The sequence below is a fragment of the Python bivittatus genome, unplaced genomic scaffold (assembly GCF_059951505.1).
Source record: "Python bivittatus isolate LINGU-HERP-01145 unplaced genomic scaffold, Pbiv_v1 ctg000580_np1212, whole genome shotgun sequence".
Lineage (NCBI taxonomy): Eukaryota > Metazoa > Chordata > Lepidosauria > Squamata > Pythonidae > Python > Python bivittatus.
The window spans coordinates 14,006,735-14,027,416 of NW_028277087.1; the positions used below are offsets into that span (position 1 = coordinate 14,006,735).

General features: G+C 40.4%; 1 protein-coding gene across 1 annotated transcript in view; it reads right to left on the minus strand.

Annotated features, from left to right (window-relative positions):
- MDGA2 (MAM domain containing glycosylphosphatidylinositol anchor 2) overlaps positions 1–20,682 on the minus strand; it is a 491,572-nt gene that overhangs the window by 193,200 nt on the left and 277,690 nt on the right. The gene's annotated exons all lie outside the window — the stretch shown is intronic.

Consider the following 20,682-nt stretch of genomic DNA (forward strand, 5'->3'; position numbering starts at 1 on the left):
AGGTGGGCTTTTTATTTCATAAACCATGCCCTTCATTATTCATCCTGTAGACAGAAAGGGAAAGGAAAAAGGCTTCCTGAACCTGCTGCTCTTCAGGTGACCTGTGTTTCAGCTCCCAGAATTCTCAGCCAGCATAGATGCCTAGGCATTTTGGGAGGTGAAGTCCAAATGTGTAAGGAGGTCACCAGGTTTATGAAGGCTGGCATAATGCAACATAGCTTTAACACCTATACAGTACATACCCATCATGGTATTCCCTTTCTGGATCAGCAACATTATGCTGAGTACAAAGTAGTAAGAAATACTAGGCCAAATAACTAAAAGCATGGGATGGAAGGAAGAAAAGGGAACAGCTAAAACTAATGTATACTAATATTACAATATTTATTATACCTCCCCATATCTTTTTATCCTTACAAATCTCCTTGCTTCCACCATATCCATCCATTGCTACAAAAACTGCCTTCTGTTCTTCAAACTTTTTTTTTGTAGGATCTCACCAACTCTACCCAGCTGCAACTTTCTTGGTCTTCTCCTCCTTCTAAGTCTATTTGTTTTTCCTTCATATATTTGTTTCAAAATTGGGTCTTCATTCATTCTCTCATAGTGCCCAAACCACCTCAAACCACTACCTTTTTCTTACTGATGCTCTAAATGTCTGTCACGACATTGCACATCCTTCCTAGTTGTTAGAATGCAAGGGACATTATGCTGCCTTGCAAGATAGCTTTCAGATTAAAGATCCAAGTAATATAGCACACTTAGAGTAAAACTGGGCTTTGGTAGTACTTGTGACATGCTGGTCAAAATGTTCCAACTTGACCAGAAAGTATATATGCATGTATGTATGGAATTCATTATTTTTACATTGCCCTGTTCCATCCAGCTCCAGATGGTTTACAATAATAAATCTAAAATATGAACACAATGATAAAACCATTTCAAAAGCAATGCAGTAAAAACAATCCAAATAAAGCTATAATGAATCTGGCACACTCCCCATAGAGCACCCTCCCCATACAAGCAACATGAACACTCAATCAATTCCAAAAGCCCCTTGAAATGAAATACTTTACATTTTCTTTCTGAAAACTGCAAAGTAAGGTCAGTTCAGTTCAAACTGCTGTGGATAGGGCCAGAGCCAAGAGGATCTTCTTTTGGACCCCCACCTGATGTATTTCCCACCGAGGGGAACATGACGCATTCCCTCTAGGGTTAAACAACATAGGGATAATTCAATTTAATTTATTTACTCAATTTAGGCACCCCCCAACTCTGAATTAACTCTGGGTGGTATACAATAAAACCAAACAGAATAGGAAATACAATACAATAATTATAAGAAACGAATAAAAAAGAAAAACGGATGGCAAGTCTGGATAACCGCCCCCACCCCCTCAAACAATTTCATAGGGGCCACAACCACCCTACTCTGTGGCCTGGGAGAACAGCCAGGGCTTTAAGGCTTTCTGGAATGCCACTGGGGGCAGGGGGGAGGGTGCCACATGGATATCACGGGGAATCTCACTCCAGAAGACAGGTGCCGTGATGGAGAAGGCATGCTTCCTGAGTCTGGAAAGATGGCACTGTGGCACTGAAGGAACCCAGAGTGTGCCAATCCTGTCAGCTTGTACCGGCTGGACAGACACCACCAGATATAGGCAGTCCCTCAGATAACCAGGCCCTATGGTTAGGTAAAAAAACCATGGAGGGCTTTTTTAGAGAGTAAGGAGGATGAACTTGATGGAAATATGCAGGGTCTGTTACCTGGGCAAAAGGGGCTGAAACAGATCTTAAGTCAGAAACAGGCAGAAAATATTCATAAGAGGCTCAGACAGACACCTCCCCAATTCACTGAAGAATAAGAATAGGAGGAAGTATAGCACAATCAAACTTGCAAGATTCTGTTATCATAGCCAATCTCAATAAAAGCAGTTTTAGTCTTTTTATGGGGTGGATTTCCTGGTCTGGTCTACTTAGTGGGGCTGACAGCTTTATAGGTCATAACCAGCACCTTGAATTATACCCCAAAGCATTCTGGTAACTAGTGCAGCTCATGAAGCAGAGATATCACGTGGGCATACTGCCTGTGCCACTGAATCCTGGGCCAGTTGAAGCTTCTGAGTGGTTTTCGAGGACAGCCCCATCAGAGTACTTCACAATAGTTGAGCTATTGAGGTGAACCAGGGCATGAGTCACTGTCTGAAGGATGAGGGGTAACTACCTGGGAGCCAAGTCACTGGTCAAAAACAACACCTTTCATTTTCTTCTTACCTTAGGAGACATTGCTGCCAGTGGCACTGATACAACCAAAGCTAGGAACTGAGGCTATTCTTTGTCTTACAGAAAAACTTCCTTTGAAAGGATTAAGTTCTAATAGCTGTCAATAATATGATATCCTCATATTATCTTTATTTGCATCCCTGCAAGTTATTGCTTAAAATAAAAAAAGGAATGAAATGTGTGTGTGTGTGTGTGTGTGTGTTTATACTGTATCTGTGTATGAAATTAATCAATATGAGCTGATAGCTCTAAGTAGACACACTGGGCTTTACAGATGTTATTTACACATAACCTTTGTGCCAGCGGCACTCTTTACATAATTTCTGGCTGTCCGCGCACCTCCTATCTTGCCTCACACTGGAAAATACCCATGAGGAGGAAGACTCTGGCTAGACAGTTTGTTAAGTAAAGGTTCAGGAGAAATGCAAGCTCCAGATGACAAATATTGAAATGCAAATTTTAGCACTATTGTCCTGCACTCCAAAGCCTCTCAGCCTCTGTATTGTATTGGTTTGAATGCTGCCATCCTGGCATTCCTAGGAGGAGAAAACCTAGATGAAATTAGGACATAGCTAAACGTTTATCTGTCCTGTGCAATAAGCTGATACATTCCCAGCCAACATTGTCACTACAAATGGTAAGGCTAGGGATCAGCTCCTCATTTTGGGTAAGGACATCATTCTGAAGATAATCATGGATATTTTACACATTTCCAGAAAGCTCAGCAGTGCACACTGGGACAAATCCTGTGAGAGGCATCACAGCTTACACCCAGTGGTACAATCCTCCGTCTGTTAATAAGAAGACAGGAACATCACATTTTTACTCAATGTGTTGGTAACATGGGTAACATCTACAATCTGGCAAGAGCTTGGGCAATAGCAAGCAAATATTTAGATAATTATTTGATTGTACTGATTGATTTAAAAATCAGCAATATAAATAGCATCTCCAATTAATCATAGAATACTGGAGGGGTCCCCTTCAAATGTTAATCATATGCCATAGTAAGCAATAACCAAGTAAACAAGTTCCCCAACTTTTAGCAGATATCATTTTAGCAGAGGGACCCCCATTTTCAGAATTAGAGAGACATAGTGATTTAAGGTCAGAGGTGAAGATTCTATAACCCTTCAGATATTTCTGGATTCCGGTCTATGTATGCTTGCATGTATGCGTGTATTTATTTACTCCTTCAGATGCAAATTACTTTAAGCCATGTACTGTACACTCCAATGATGAAAAAAAGAAAAGCTAAACAATCAATACTAATGCTAATATTAATTATAATTTTAAAGATTGATAGTAACAACCAAAACATTCATTATGCCAAGGAACAATACTTTCACTAACAAGGAACACTAAATGGAGGGGAATGAACCCACTATTCTATCAATGCTCAAACACTTCCTGAAACAGCCAGATCTTGGTGCCTTTTCTAAAAGGCAATTGGGTAGGTGCTGATCTAACTTCAGGTGGAGCCCTGTTCCAAGGGAGAGGAACAGAAATGGAAATTGTGTTTGTCCTCTCTGATGGTAATACCCCTATGAAGATGGAACTCAAAGGGTTCCTTTGCAACTACTGTACATCTTATTGAATAGGTAATGACAGTTGGGAGAAAGTAGTTCCCACCACACCAGCTATAATGGCCAGAGTTAGATATTTCAAGAATCGAGAGTCAAAAAATATATGGATGACACTCTTTTCAGTGGGAAGGGATAAATGAGGATTTCTTTTTTACCCTCTGCAGAAGCCCTTGGGACACAATTGCAATCATCTCACAGTTTTGTAGTGGACAGCAGTCTATTAGTCCAATCCCCAGATGAGTTGACGCTAGTTTCCCGATTGATAAGATGTACTAACAGTCCTGATCTGATCTAATGCCAATATAATCCAGCATGTTCTCTTGTCATGCAGAGGCTAACCAGATGTATCCAGAAAGCTCCCACCCAGGACTTATGCTTTTCATTTTGATTCTGAAGCTGGTACACCGTCATCAGGACCACAGTAAATGTTTTAAAAAATATTTGTGTGGCCCCAGGGAGACCCAGGTTTTAGTCCACCCTTAGCCAAAGGAGATCCCTAGGTAATTTTGGACTCTCTCTCAGGCCAATGTTTTCCTCACAGAGTTGTTGTGAGGAAAAATGAGAGGAGGAAGCACTATGAATGCTATTGTGAGCTTCTAAAGAAAAAGCAGGATATAAATCTAACAAGCAAATATTAAATAAAATGTTTATATCCCTACCTTCCATGAACTTGCTGAGTTCCCTTTTAAGATAAGCTGAATTGATGGTCATCACCATATCAAGCAGTAGCAAATTTTATAGTTTCGCTATGCACTTTTTAAAGAAGATCTTTTTTATCACTCCAGAATCTCTTTGCATTTATTTTCAGTTATTTCACAGAAAAAGTTAATTCTGGACAAATTTTCATGGGGAGTGTAGTATTCTTACACTTATTTAGTTGGCGTGGCCAATGGATACATATGAATTGTCTGTTTTTCATTGTATAATCATCTCTCCAGAAATCTGGTCCCTCTGAAACACCATTTATTCCCGCATCTCAGTCAACTTTACAGATCTCTGGCTTCCCAGACACATGAAAAGAAATAATCCACAATTCTGAATCAGTTCAGATCTCACCCTTCCTGCTTTTGAGCTCAAGCCTGCATTTTCAAAAGTTAATTTTGAATGTCTTTGGCTAATGGGGAGATAGATCTAGCACTCCAGGCAGAACATGCAGTCTGCCGAAAACTCAGATTCTATCTGTGGCATTTCAGGCACTGTGGTGAGAGGGAGGCGGGGGGGGGGGGGTATCTCAGGATCTGAAGCTTTCCTTCAAATGACAAAAGCAACAGTCTGCCATTGCACTAGATCTGCATGCAATATCCCGACCCACACATCAAAGGACAGAGCTTTGTTGCAGTATTGCAATGCTGCTTTTGTCATTTGCCTCCCCCATGAGGAAAACCCCTCTCTCTACTTGACATCTGGCTGTTGGAGTAAACATCTCCCTTGATGCCCAACAGGCTGCTCGTCCCACCTGGCTTTTCTATCTCTCTCTAAGATAGAAGCAAGCACACTTCAAAGCAAAATGCCAGCCTCAAGCATGATCTTTATTTCTAAGAATGCTCCCTTCCACTGGGCCCTACACAGACTAAAAGCATTCTTTGAAAATAATGTTGGAGGTTGGTTACTTAATTACATATTTTAAAAGACAATGTTATGTTGGGAGGTGTGATGGAATGGAATTATGAAGGCCAAACTCAGGGAGAAAAACATTTTCTTTCATCTCCTGAGGCGCGAGGGAAAGATAAGAGGATGAGACTGACACCTCCCTGAGGAATTCACATTGTTGTGGCTGGCATTACTTGGGAGCTGGGGTTTCAGTCTGGGAAGATTCTTGCTAGAGGTTGTAGCTAATAAACATTGGTGGACTGAATTTACATGGTCTCTTGGAGTTCCTTGGGCTAGACCTGACATCAATCTTCCCAGACTGAAACCCCAGCTCCCAAGTAATGCCAGCCACAACATTGTGAATTCCTCAGGGAGGTGCCAGTCTCTTCCTCTTATCTTTCCCTCACGCCTCAGGAGATGAAAGAAAATGTTTTTCTCCCTGAGTTTGGCCTTCATAATTCCATTCCATCACAGGAGGTGATAGATAACATCTTTGAAAGCTTGAACAGGGGACAGAGAGAAACTTCAGCAGTTGTCTTGGGTACTCTCATCACGTCAGTGATTTTGGGAATGGGCAAGCATTCTCTATGGCGGTCATCTGATAAGAGTGCCTATGGCAGGATCTCAACACTCCAAATATGATCAACATCCTTAAAAGCCTGCCAACTCATGCAGTAAAAAAAAATCTGACAAGATGGACTAATGGATGGATACAAGAGAAGGAAACAGTATAATTAAGAGATGATTATGTGTCACATAGATAGATTTCCTCCTTGATGATCTGTCCCTAACCTGGTCTTTTAGGTCTTCCAACTGTGCATTCATTGCCACTGTAACTGAGTCCATCCACCCTTCTGCTGGCTGTCTTCTTCTTTCCTTCCGAGCATTAGACCCTTCTTTACAGAGTTAGGTCTGTGCATAATGTGTTGCCTGTTCATTTGTGCCTCAAGTGAGAAATTTGTTCAGTGATCCCTGTGTTTGTTTTCTTGGCTGTCCATGGAAGACTCCTGAGAATACTATCCTGAGAATACCATCCATATCCATTCCTATCCTGCTTCTTCAAAGTCCAATGATCAGATGAGAGTGCTACAATTTCTCCATTTATTACTCCTTCCATCTTTTTCAGACACACCAGTGTGTGTCTGAAAAACATACATACCTTCTACCTCCTTTCCACATCACCTCAGCTTTTTGTTGATTGTCAGATTGCTGGGTCAAATATCATTTGCTGTCTGGCAGTTAACTGTTAAATTTCTTACCTCTGGTTGCTGCCCTCCAGTTTTGGTCTGAACTTGATGGATTGTTTCTTTGTGACCTACTCTGTGGCAATTCATATCTCTGATAACTGGTATCCAGATCTGATCTGGTGGCTTCCTTTTCAAACTCCTCTGCATGTCCACATTTTTCCATGAGTTCAAATTCTGTTCATCTATTTCTCTGAGCAAGAGTTCCTACTCTTTAGACTTTGTTGAGGTCCCTCAAAAACACAACATGGTGTGGCTACATCAAAATCTTTATTGCAAACTAGAATGAAGCCACACACATATAATTTTCCTGCCCCCTGATATATGAATGTACAGTTCCCATCTTACACCCAAAGCAGTTCAAAGCCTTCGCTTCTTGTCCTGCCTCTCATGTTTCAAATGACTTTTCACCCAGCATTTCATGGTCTTAAAGCCATTGGTTGTTGACATGACTGACATTTCTCTTCTGAGAACTACTGATTGTAAACTTCTCTCTCACAAGTGGTGGAGGAGGAAAGAAACCAGGCAAAGAATAGGTAGGAGAAAATCTGACTCTTCTCAGCTGGGATGGATGCTGCTAGACTGGGATCTTTACTAGAGCTGAGGGCTTGTAGTTCATTATAGTTTTATAGACCAATGTAACTGTATGTTAACAAGAAACGCCAACCAGGTAATATTCACTGGGAATGGAATTCTATTTGCAGAATGGCTTATGCATCACATAGCCAATTATAGTCTGAAAATGTCCATTCATATGAATGAAAACTTACTTACAGAGAGGAACCTGACAGATGTCCTTCCATGCACACGGAGGGTCCCTTTCAGATGCATTGTAACATCTGGGGTGCATGCAACGTATAATGCTGTTGTGGACAGGCAGGGCTAGTGAGCACTAACACAATCTTATATATTCAGTGAATACATAGAAATTGCCATTTTCTTGGTGAGGCTTATTTAGACTCTAAATGTTTTTCAGATAAATATCCACGTTCAGAGACAGTAGGTCTGGGAACACCAGATGCCAAAAATGACAGATAGGGATAGCTATTAGTTTTATGCCCAGCTTCCAGAGCATTTGGCTGGTTGATGCTACAAGCAGCATGCTAGGCTTACAAAAGCTTAGTCACAGATATGTTGAGGTCATTTCTGTATGCACATCTGTTGATATGTTCTTTTTTGGGCCTGGGGCCTGGAATTGAATGTATGCAGATTTAAGGGCTGAGTACCAGCAAGCTTCAGCTAAATATAAGCTTGAGAAAAAAATAGAGCAACACAGGATTCATATACATTTGTTTCAAATGTGCATTCACCACTTTTCCTGCCCTGTATGGTGTAAAATATTTCCTTAAGAAGTTCTCTTCAGTGTATATCCCACTCACCTAGCTTCTGATTGGACTTAGTAATTTATTGGAAATTTCATTAAACTACCAGAACTCTTCCATTAAATGTAACATCTGGAAATCCACATTTAATACAGGGAGCAATCAAATGCAAAGGCTGATCCATGCTTTATTTTAAAAAGTAAATAATAGCCACCCACAATAAATGACAGCTGATGGTCTAGCATAGCAATTCTTATTGTTATTCCCATTTCCCTCCGTTCAAAGGACCCTAGTAAAAGCAACACCTATTAGCACCATGGAAACAAAGCCATTCTCATGTTGCATTAGCTAAGCATTGCCTAGTATAAAGCACAACCCCAGCACAGTGACTGAATAGCTGGAAAAGTTGAATATTCCCCTACAACTAAGGAGGAGTGACAACAAATTATTCATGCTTTTCTTTATTCAAGCATCAGGGACTTCAGGGTAGCTATCACAAAGTAGAGAGAACTCTGGAGACCTCTGGTTTCTATTTAATAATCTATTTCCAAAATGTACAGGCACCACAGGTATTGTAAAGGCATAGCAGCATGCGTCAGTTCAGACCTTCAGAAATTACAGTCATTTCTGAGCAGAGCATCAATTCCAAACACAATTCCAAACAGCGCTCTTAAAAGACAAATCTTTTAGATGAGTTCAGTGCCAGTGGAGTAACATAGAGCAGCAGTTTTGAAACATGAAGGCTTAGATTCAAGTCCACAGCTTGGATGCAAAGTTTTCTGGCTGGATTTAAGGAAGTCTCAAATTTGGAGTGCAAGAAAGGAGATAGGGGGATGTTACAAACGGATGGGAGAGAGGACCTGGTTGATTATGTAGAATACACTATCCTTAAACTGTAAATTGCAGACTGAAGCACCTAGGAAAGAAAGGTTCAGTTGCCTTTTCCAACCTTGCCCCCTCCAGATGCGTTTGGATGAAAATCCTTAGAATGTTCAACCAGCACATCTGGAAGATGCCAGACTGCAAAAGTATGTTGATTTGACTCTGCTACTGCAACAGGATGATCAAAGGCCACTTTGTGCTTCTACAATCAGGTAAGAAACTTCTGCTTTCTTCACATGGCCTTTGAAACTCTGCCACTTTTCTGGTTCTATGAAAGAAGTTTAAAGATGAGCAGACCAGGACAGGTTTTCTTCCTCTATCTGTTCACTTAGAGAGGGGATCTCTGTTCAGACAGAGAGTTTCCTATTGATTTTTAAAATTCAAAATCCATAGAAAAGAAATGCCAGTCAGGAACTGGAAGGCCAGACAAGTGTGTGTCTGTGTGTGTGTTTTACTTTTTTAAAAAGTAAGAGATGCCGAAGAGACACTTTTAACTTCCTTTAGCTTTCTGAAGCCTAGTTTGCTTTACAACAGCTCTGCTTCTTTGCAAAATAGAAGCTTCTTCTCCAGCATCTCTTGGAACAGCTTTGTGACTACATGATTAGTCCTGATGGATACCTATCCTTTTCAGAGTCAAAGGGTGTGGGCTGAAAAATAGGGCTATGTAAAGATTCAATCTGGAAATTTAACTGAAAGGCTAATCAATCAAATCACCAACTTAAATTAATTAGTTGAATCCAATCAATTTTAACTGACAATTCAATCACTTTGGTACATATACAGAAGCAGTCTGTTTTCTGAGCAAAGGAACTGAACAAACCTGAAGATTTAAGTAGATATTCCAAATAAAATTGTTTTAATGTTCCAAATAAAAATAAAATTTCACATTGAAACAATTTGATATTTCAGATTGAATTGATGATGCTAATCCAATTCAAAATGATTTGCACACCTTTATTGAATACCTTTTCCTAGGGAGCAACTGTGGAAGAAGGTTATGTTCCCCACAGCATACTTATGTACTTGCAGGATGCATACGGCTGGCTATGTTGTGACACAGAATTCTGGACTTGATAGACCTTTGGCCTGATCCAGATGGGTTCTTCTTATGTTCTTAAGGCTATTCTAGTTTGGTACTAGCTATTCTGACCGTCAACAACCATCTAAGATATGTTATGGAAACTTTCTCAGGTTTGCTGGCTGAGCTCTTTTCCCTGAAGATATCAGGAACTAAAATTGGGAACTTCTGTATGCTGAACACATCCCTCTGAATTGACTAGATTCACTACCTAGATTCCAAATCTTTACTGGGTGCTAAAACCCCACAAATTTACACGTGGAATCCTACAAAGAGAACATGCTTAAACCAAGGTGTCACATCTCACTTATTTGCTAATGCCTTCAAATCGTCTTTCCTTGTAGATACCAGGAGTTTCCTACTCTGCTCTCTGTGAAGACTTGTTCACTCTTCACCCTTTAATCAATCCATAACTTTCAAAAACTGTCAGTACAATTAAGTGGTGAGCCATTATCCTACCAGGACATCTCCAAACTTTTAAATATCAAATAATTACTTGGCACTTTATAAGACCAGATGCATTCACATTTTCAATTTAAATGCAAATACTGTTGAAGGATTTACACAGGTTGGTACCTCTAATTTTTATAAATTATTATTTGAAAATAAATAGATAGATGGGAAAAAGAAAAAGGAGGACCAAGTAAAAAAGATAACCCAATCTTTTTTTGCAAGTGTAGTACTGCAGCTCTTTCTTTTTATCTGGAATTAAGTTGATTAGCTGCAGTTTGTTTAGCAGAATTTCTGCATCTAAAATTAGCTTTTTTAGCTCCCACACCACACTGCTTCCTCATGTTCAGCTGGTGATCCAGTAGGGCTCCCAGATCCTTCTCATCAAGCTTAGTTTCATTATTTCTGTACCTATGCATTTGATTTTTCCAACCTTGATAGAAAACCTTACATTTACCACACCTGAACCTCATTCTGTTGGATTAGGTCCAGTGTTCAAGACCATTGAGGTCAGGTAGAAGCATGAAGTAGAAAGCTTCAATAAATGCTTGTTATTCCAATTTTGGAACTAATTTTAGGCATTGTCCCAGTTATTTTTTTATTAAGTAGAATGCAGGACAGAATACATAAACTGAAACACGAATGGCCCGGAATGGTGGGAAAAGAGACTTCTCAGCTTTACGTGCAAAATTTTGTGTGATAAACTGGGAATGGTACATGTCTTCATGGTTCCCCCCAACTCCAGTGGAGAATACAAAATGATCATTAAGAAGCATTGGACTGGAAGAAGAAATTTTGATCATTAATAATGAAAATTGCAAATTACCCTGAAATATTTCATTCTGGCTTTAAAGAAGACTTATTGCACAGTAAACCTATTAAAACACTGGAACCCTATCTCTGAAAGCAGACTTTCTCTGTCTCTTGCACCTATTTTCTTTTCTTTGATTCTTTGGCAGAATGTGACTGAGTTGGGGAAGAGACGTTTATTTCTTTAAATAAATACTCATTTGTTTCTCATCGGACCTGCTCTTCAGATGTTGATGGTAATAACCATGTTAATATACTTGGGCATAATAGTTAGCAAACGAATGACCAAGGACAAAGGCAAGTAAACCCTTTACTCCAGTGGGTGATGCCAGCTACTGTTTGAAGTTTGGCATCTGAGGCACAGTATCTTCCTTTCCTCTGGCAATATCATGCAGAGGAAGACTGCTGTGCTAGCTTCCATTTTCCAGAGCTGTATTTCAGTGGCTTGGAGGACTGACAGAGGGCTGCAGAGATCTGTATGACCACTAAACAGCAGTAAAGAGATGCAAAAAACCCTAACTTTGGCTGCAAATTTTTGCAGCCCATCTATGATATGACTAGCACTAAGAAAGGAAAATACAAGGTTGCATCCAAATAACCAGCCTATGTGCTGTCCCTTGCAGATGGCCTTCTCTGTAGGAACATTAAATGTTGTGTGCTATGAGGTTATCAGCTGTGCTCCACGGTGCATTCATGTTGCCTAAGGGAAACCTAGGTTATTATCAGCAAACTGATGACCATTTCACTTGCTTCTGTGAATGTGTAGCTCCTCCAGCCATCTCTGTACTTTTTGCACTGCTTGGTTGGAAACAGATTTCTAGGCCTTTAAAATGCCATGACAGCTTCCTGTACATGGACATAACTGTTGTCTGCTACCTTTCACCAAACTTGACTATACACTCCTGACCCCAATAAATCTAGACACCATCCAGGGCACTACAAGCTTTTAATGTATCATTGAGATCTAAGGTGATGGAAAATGCACTTTCATGGATAAATTCATGGAGGACAGGTCTATAAACAACTGTTACTCTTGAGACTCAAGGTTACCTCTATAGGTGGGCAGCATGACTCCAAATACCAGTTGCAGGGGAACAACAGGAGATGGTGATTTCTCATCTCCTGGTTGTAAGCATGCAAGAGGCATCAGGTTGACCGCTATGAGGAATAAAATGTTAGATTAAGATTGGTTCTGGCCTCATACTACAAGGCTATTCTTACATCTTTATGAATCAAGCTTGATTCCTGCTGAGTACATGGATGCATCTATGCTGTTTTCTTGGCAACAATATGGAAGTCGTTTGCCATTGCTTTCTTCTATATGTTTTCAAACTTCTAGAGCTCTAGTATTCCCTGTGGCCTCCCATTCAGTATGAACCATAGCAATTTTGCTTACCTTCTGAGCCTGTAAAACATCAGCCATACGTTGCCATTTGCTGAGATATTACTGAGGTCTGCACATAGTATTTCTTCTGTGTATTAACCACTAGTCATGCCTGTGCCCATCACACAAAACCTCCTGTAATCTTGCTGTGAGACATGGTAAACTGGAAAAACTGTGCTTCCATGTTAACCCTCAGAAAACACTTTAGCCCAGTGTTTCTTAACCTTAACAACTTTAAGAGAAGTGAACTTCAACTCCCAGAATTCACCAGCCTGCTTGCAGGCTGGTAAATTCTGGGAGTTGAAGTCCACATCTCTTAAAGTTGTTAAGGTTGAAAAACACTGCTTTACCTTCTTCAGCAATGGAAGGAATAAACCTTCCAGCAAGTCCATATTTGTATTTATAGAATGGAAAACAGAAAGGTAGAAGAGTGGGGAAGAACAGCAAGAGGAGGAACGGACAGACAGAAAGAGGGATTGAGCAAACAGCTTTTATATAACTGTTTTCTTTAATTCAAGAAGTTTCCCAGAGGACAAGCTCAGATTAATTTTACTACAGATTTCTTACATGCTGCTTTGTAATAATCTTTCCCTCTCATTCACATACATCCTTGCCATGCTGTTATTTCCCAGTTTACATTTAGAAGCCCGTGGAATGCCATTGTTGTAGATCTGCCCATGATTTCTGGTTATCATTTTTACAAGACTTCCTGAAGATGTTCTCTCTGGTTGGAGGAATGATGAGGACAAAGGAGAAGGAAACACATTGCCTTGAAGGGGCATTTGGGATGGTTTGGCAATAAAACCCAGGATAGTGTTTCAGGGTTCACTGAAAAAAAGAAAAAACTTTGTCATATTCAGCAAACATCCCCGGAGCCTTAAAAAAGGGAAAATGGGAAAATGGAAGGGAAAAATACAGCAGTGATATCAGTGAATAACCTAGCTACAATTCAATGTGGAGTCACCTATATAATTGATCCAGGGAATGCCTCAGTGGGTAGAAAAGCAAAAGAGCCTGGTTTTATCTTCTGGCTGCAACAAGTGTAAGCTGATTAAACTGTAGACATCATGATTGCATATTTTTGCTTGACAACGTTTGGAGGGAAGAGGGTGCATTTAACAGCAAAAGGATACTGAGTGCCAGGAAGGAAGGAAAGAAACCAGAAAACTGGCTTTGGGCCAGCCACTCTCTCTCAGCCCAACTCACCTTACAAGCTTGTTGTTGTGGAGAAAATAGGAGGAGGAAGGAGTATTAGGTATGTCTGCCACCTTGAATTATTTATAAAAATAATAAAGGAGGGATTAAAAGAATCTTTTAAAAAAGGTAAACTTTTCTCTGGAATTGTCTATTTTTAATGAGTATTCCTCCACCAGTGGTCTCCCCACTGGTTAAACTGGCTAGGAGTGTTGGGAGATGTCACCCCAATGATTCCAGATGGACTCCAGATTGGAGAAGACTGCTTCTTGAACATCTCTAGGTCACACTGGTTCATGAAAAGACTATGCTCACTGAGATCACATGATCTTATTGGAAATTTACCTTCCCTGACTATATAGGTAGTTCCCAGGTTAAGAATGCCTGGGTTACAGACGACCCATAGTTAAGAACGGAGCCTACTGTTGCAAAATTCGAGTTAAATACACAGTGATTTGAGTTAAATACACAATGCTTCGAGTTCATTATATAATACTGCTTCTACAGTATTATATAATAATACTGTTCCAGCTTACATACAAATTCGACTTAAGGACAGATCTTGGGAATGGAACTCGTTTGGAAACTGGGGACTACCTGTACATGCTTTGATTTGCTTGAGGCACATGCTGATAGCTATCTCTGTATTGTGAGACTGACTCCATTCTCAGCTGCCTCAGTTTATAGCATGGAAAGGGGGACTAAGTCATTTTCATTATATTATTGTGTTTAATGTAAAACACTTCAAAACACTTACTGCTCTTCACAGTTAACATTATTCTGGAGATCACATGCTGAGGGCATTCCAAGTTAGCAATACTGTAATCCTGAACAGATATCCTGTGGCTTTAGTTCAGATTAGTTTAGTTCTGCCCTGAACAAAGTGGGACCATCAAATACTTCTGAATCTCTGATATTGAGAACAAATATCAAGGGTTAATTGCCCTTTCAGACCTAGCATGGAAGCTTCCAGTGATATCTTCAAAGGTTGCTGGTTGAGCAAAAGGTTGATTTCAGCCTGATTTAGCAGTCCTTTTCTCCTTGCTGTGGACTAAGAGTAAAGAGCAGCTGGATTTGACTGAGGTGCATCTTGAACTGGTTTCACAAAAGAGCTATTTGCAGGTTACAGGAAGGGAATCCAATTCAGCCACTTGCTCTGGCAAGTGGAAATGCTACCAGATTCCTCAGACTGTGGAGCTGACAAAGAACTAAATAAATCCCAAGGTTGCAGAGGGAATGGCAGTGACAGGATGCTTTTACTGGAAGGGCAGAGTGAAATTTTTATCCTACTTTTTTAAAAAAAGAAATAACTGCATGGAAACTTAATACACCTATTTTGCTTGCTTTTGGTTTTGCTAAACTGCATTGAAATTGCAACTGTATATTTCAGTATTTTAACACCAAATTATGGTGGCACAATCTGGAACGAGGGCTCATCCCAAATTTTGGCGATCTAAATTCTGAGGCCAAAGCATCCCTAAGCCAGGGCTGCTGGATCCAAAGGAAGAATGGCTCATGTGTTTCTCTCTGATCAGAGTCTCGCTGATCCAAGGTGATTTAGGTTAAATAAAGGGAACTTGTTCACAGAATTTTGAATATTCCTACCTCGGAGATGTATCTTTTAATATTTCAAAGGAGAAGGCCAAGCCATTTTAAAACAACCAACTGAATCCAGATAAATATTTAAATAGCACCCACTTCTCTTGGGGGGGGGGGGACAAAGAGGCAACAGGGACAACCATTTTTTTACGGAGGGGACAAGCCAATAGCTGGAGCATATGAAACAGTATAATGGGAAAGGTCTCTACTGTTTGTACACAACAGATATAAAAAGCTGGCAACAAAACACCTCATTGTGCTAATGATGTGGCAGGTTTCTGGCATTTTCAGCTCTAGTCTCAACACAGGATTACTATTACCTTAATGACCTGTTCTTTCCAAATAAACTACAGAATTTATGGCTAGAGCCATTGAGAAATGGCAGGTTCAAGACCATGGCATGTCATGTTTGCCCACGGGAAGGGAGGTGACAGCTTCCCATTCTGCAACTGTTATGCATGTGAATGGGCTGCCAAGACTGTCTTTAGCCCTCTTGCAGCCATGAAATCTAAGTCTGTATTACTTAAACCTTCCAAGGCCCCTCTTGGCTGTGGTGAGACAGAGAAGAAAAACAGATTCTGAATGATTTCCCAGTTTTCTCTGCTTAACTCAATCCAAAGAAAGCACTTGAAGAACGGGGTCTTAGCAGTCCCAGGATGCACTATTTCTAAAGAGCCTGTGCATTGAATTCAGAGCAGCCCTGAATGCAAGGGAAAGCAGATCTATCTATCTATCTATCTATCTATCTATCTATCTATCTATCTATCTATCTATCTATCTATCTATCTATCTATCTACCTACCTACCTACCTACCTACCTACCTACCTACCTACCTATCATCTCCCAGGGCCAGGGAGAGCTAACTTAATCCAGTTTCAGTTTGTATCGAGGCCTCGTTAAAGTATGGTCCTGATTTCTTCCTCTGGCTCTTCGGAGTATTACTGCAGCACCCTTGGAAAAAGCATTTTTGCATACAGTGGGCGGAGAAGAGATAGAGGGGAGCAATGGCAGGAACATTTCAATAACTAGCTGAAGGAGTGTCCATTCAGATAGCATCTTGTGATCGGATGAGCAAGGCCAGCTGAGTGGCACAGGAGAGGAATGAAATCATTTTCATTCCAGTTTGCTGCACATGATTTTGTCTTGTCCAGCAACAATTGTTCTATGTTGCCATCCATCCAGGCAAGGCAGTGTATAATTGCTACTTTAATTCCTAACCACCCTTCCCAGTTTACTCAGTAATATCCATATACTCAGCACTTCATTTATGAGCTATAAACCTATGGTCATTTTCTTCCAACCACCTTGTAAGACATCATTCCATTTATGAAGGAGGTTTAATGCTGTCTTTCTCTGTAATTCTAGAGTATATTTTTGCCTTTTCTATATGTAGAATTTTTTAGTAATTGCTGGGGTTTTAAAATGCTTTGAAAAAGGACTGCATGGGAGCACAAGTGTTGCACCTCTTTATAACAATGTTTTTGTTTTTCCAGGCTTCTGCATGAGCCTGAACACAACACAGCTGCTTTAGTGAAATAGCTTATTAAAGCAGCCATATTAAGGCACATATAAAATAGACCCAACTTTGTTTAGGCTCACGTGAGAGCCTGGAAAAGGCAAGTTCTATGTGATATTGTGGCAGGTTGAGTCTAGCACCAGGGAGACCCAGGTTCAAGTTCACCTTTGGGCCAGTCACTCTCTTTCAGCCCAACCTACCTCACAGGGTTGTTTGGGGGGGGGGGGGGAATGGAGAAGGGAGTTCTATGTAGACCACCTTGAGTTTCTCGGAGAAGGATGGGATATAAATTTAATCTAATCTAATCTAATCTAAAAAAATAAATAGGGTTGTTATGCTTGCTCTCTCCTCTATTCTGAAGAATTAATCATTTTTGGAGCATGCACGTTTCTGGTAGTTTTGAAGGAGAGGCCGGAGAAGGACAGTTTAACTAGTTTTCTTTAACTTTGAAGAGAGAGAGTAGATGATCTGATTTGGTGTCGCGTGGTATCTTATAGGCCTACTGCTGTTTGCTGAAGGGTAACAGCTCAGTGTTAGAGCACATGCAGAGGTCCCAGATTCAGTACCTGGCATCTGCAGGTAGGGCTATGAAAGCCTCTTATTTGAAATCCTGAAAGATCACAGCTAGAGTAGTAAAAAACATGAGGGCCAATAGTGTGATTTAAGTATATATCAGCCTTCTCTATCATTAGTAGCATTTGGGAAACAGTGCTGATTGCCTTTTCCATATGTCCATCAATGTGTAAACAAAAAAAGGAGACTTATTTTAAGGACAAAGGTACCATGACATGATTCCCCTGCTTGCTGCAGAGTGATTAACAAACCACTTAATGCAGTGTTGTCCAAACTTGTCCACTTTAAGATGAGTGGACTTCAACTTCCCCATGCTGGCTGGGGAATTCTGGGAGTTGAAGTCCACTCATCTTAAAGTGGCCAAGTTTGGACAACACTGACTTAATGGATTGGATTTTTGCATCCATTCTCTGATCTCACAGCAATAGAATCAGAAAGCTGGAAGGAACCTCAGGGGTCGTCCAATACAACCCTGATCAGCCACATCACCACAGAAAGAGACACCTTGGCATATTCTGAGGAAAATGCAGCTCAGTCAAAACAACCTTGAGCATCATGCTTTCTGTTGAGAGAAAAAACACAAATATAAAGTCATCTTTCCCAACTCTTCCTTTCTTTTTCAGAACAAGACCTGACACAATGGAGGCAAATAAATGACTTCTTTCTCATTTTTATCAGACTCAGACATAATAACTCTATACACCTTTTATCTGGCAAAAGCAACACTCACCGCAGATAGAAAATGAAGATGTTCTACTACTAGCAAATAAAGATGTTTTAGAGGAAGCTCCAGCTATATGCTCATGCCAGCATAACCGGCCTGGTTAGTGTGTCTGAGAGCTGTCAAAGGCAAAGGTGTAGGGTAAATATTCTTGCATTGAGGAAAAAGGTGAATTTGGCAACTGAATCTACTTGTGCTGCATTAACTGTGATGCTTCTTTTGGGCCCTGGAAGGGGGGGAAATATAATTATAGGGAACTGAATATCTTTTTCTTAAATCTTAATCAACTGAAATGCTACTCAATCTCATCCCCAGTGATTTCTGCACCCCATGTATTAGGTTGTGCTAGACATGAGAATATTTTTTTAAAAAAATCTGCTTAATCTATGGGAGAGAGAAACCTCTAGCCACAAGGCCCTGTGCAATCCTTGACTGAATTTCAAGAACTTTGGCAAGCAAGCAATTCAGACTCTGAAGGAGAGTGATTTGTCCCTGCTGTGGGAGAGATGAAGAAAGAGAGATGGGAGGGTCAGAAAGAGAGAGAGAAAGTAAAACTGGACTGTTGGGAAAAGAGAAGGGGATGTCAGAGAGACTGGGATGTCTCCACCTGATTTTGGCTCTGGTCAACCCCACTACTGTCATGCAAACCAAACCAATGGAAATGTAGCCCAAGATAGAAAACTATCTTGTCCCTACCTACTATGCTTTAAGAGATGTAAATTTCTTCTTGCAACTAGTATAGCCTTCAAGAACAAATCTGTATTCACAGTCAGAAAGACCTAAGCTGAATCTTGCTTCTACATTTACTAACAGTAGAATCATGCAATGTTAGAGCTGACTAATTTTAGACAATGGACAAGGAGGAACAGACAGGGTCTTCATGTGATGAAATGTGACAAACACATTATCATCCTCTCCCCCTCCCCACCATAATATCCCAAGCTTTGCAGTGATGGAGCAAGTGCAGTTTCATATTTTAAAATTCATTTAAATTATAGAACCATCACTAGCTATGGAAATAAAATGCAGTTTGTTTGTATTGCCCTCATGAGCATCTATACTCACGTGCAATGTGAATAATAAAAAAAAAACAATAATTTCAATGATGGTGGTGGTGATGATTAAAGAAAAAATAAAGGAAGTGGTTCATTTGTTAGCTTGCAACATGCTCAGATTCTAGGTTGGCCGGTTTGATGCTGCTCTTTTGATGGGCCCACCGCCTTGGTAATGGGACTGTGAATTTTAAACCTGAGGTCCCTCTGTATCATTACAATCCTGAACATGTCTACTCATTTCAAAGTGGCTTATTCTTAGAAGTAGATAAAGGATTGCACGCTCCTTGACTTTTTGAACACTTCTCTACCATTTTCTCTCTGTACCTCATCATTTGCAAAAGATAATAGTCATTTAATAGCCAGCAGTGATTGTTTCTGAGATCTATACTAGCCCTAGATGTGCCCTATATATACAATTGTTGTGAGTAGCAGGGACTTCTTAAGCTCTCTTTCTGAGACCAGCCTGTCACATTTTATTTTCTGAGGCCCTATGGGAGGGGGAATGTGAACTGGAAGATGAAAAAAGAAAGGTTTTAATCCCTTCTATAGTGTGTGTGTGTGGGTGTCCTTCATGTCAGTATTGACTCCTGGCGAATGCATGGACTAGGCCCTGCAGTTTTCTTGGCAAGATTTCAGAAGCAGTTTGCCATTGCCTCCTTCCTAGGGCTGAGGGAGAGTGACTGGCCCAAGGTCACCCAGCTGGTTTTGTGCCTAAGGCAGGGCTAGAACTCAGTCTCTGGGATTCTAGCCCAGTGCCTTAACCACTACACCAAACTGGCTCTCTCCCCTCTATACACTGAGTTCTATATCTGGACCATCTCTTCCTACCTATAATTGAGTGATTACTAGCATCTTTCTCTTTCAATTGGCTACTGCATGTATTTTATTTATTTGGAGAGAGTTTTGTTAATGCAGCAGTTCAACCCTAAATTTGGTTAATTCCTAGGCCCAGCTAAACTCCTAGTTTCATTTTTTCTATACTCATGTAATTTTTAATCTCAAATTCTTTCTATCCCATTTATAAAGTCCTAGCAAAATTCTCACTCATTCACACTGGCTCAGTTTAACAGGCCTATCTCCCCACCCCACTTCCGCCAAGCATGGAAAGATCCAGGATGTTCTTAAAAATGAGGAGCTTGTGAAAATAAAACAAGTGGCAGGCCAAATCAGGACCAGAAATAGGGATTATGCCGATCTACTGTACTTTCAGCCCTACAAAAGCTGTGACTCTTTTCCCAGACTCTTAAACTCTAGTTCAGTCTTACTGAACTAACACTTTTTGAATTCTGGAGTAGATCGCAAAATGGCTGACATGGTGGGCATGACTAATCACTGAAATGGAGGGCACAACTGATCACAAAATATGCACTTGACAGAAGGCAAATCTGGCATAA